Source organism: Octopus bimaculoides, chromosome 10 (assembly GCF_001194135.2).
Source record: "Octopus bimaculoides isolate UCB-OBI-ISO-001 chromosome 10, ASM119413v2, whole genome shotgun sequence".
NCBI lineage: Eukaryota > Metazoa > Mollusca > Cephalopoda > Octopoda > Octopodidae > Octopus > Octopus bimaculoides.
In genome coordinates this window covers 28,686,412-28,686,747 of record NC_068990.1, presented here as the reverse complement: position 1 = coordinate 28,686,747, position 336 = coordinate 28,686,412, and positions in this window count along the sequence as shown.

Genomic DNA, 336 nt, shown 5'->3' with positions numbered 1-336 from the left:
ATTAAGTGAGGTAGAAAAGATTAGAGATTGAGTAATTAAATGAGCGTCTCCTCGAAGGACAGGTCTGTGAGAGACGCCGGACAAATTCCCCTCATACACTTCCATGTATATGAATACATTCTAGAATAAGTGTGTGTGTGTGTGTGTGTGTGTGTGTGCGTGTGTGTGTGTGTATACTAAACCCCCATACATACATAGTCGATGTCTTTTCCATCTTTGGACATTTCCCTTTTTCTTCTCCCGTCGAAGAGTCATGCTCGAAGTGTCAAAATCTCTCCTTACACCAAGTGACAAAGTAATATGTTTCTTGTGCACGTCCTCAAGTTCGTATGTACA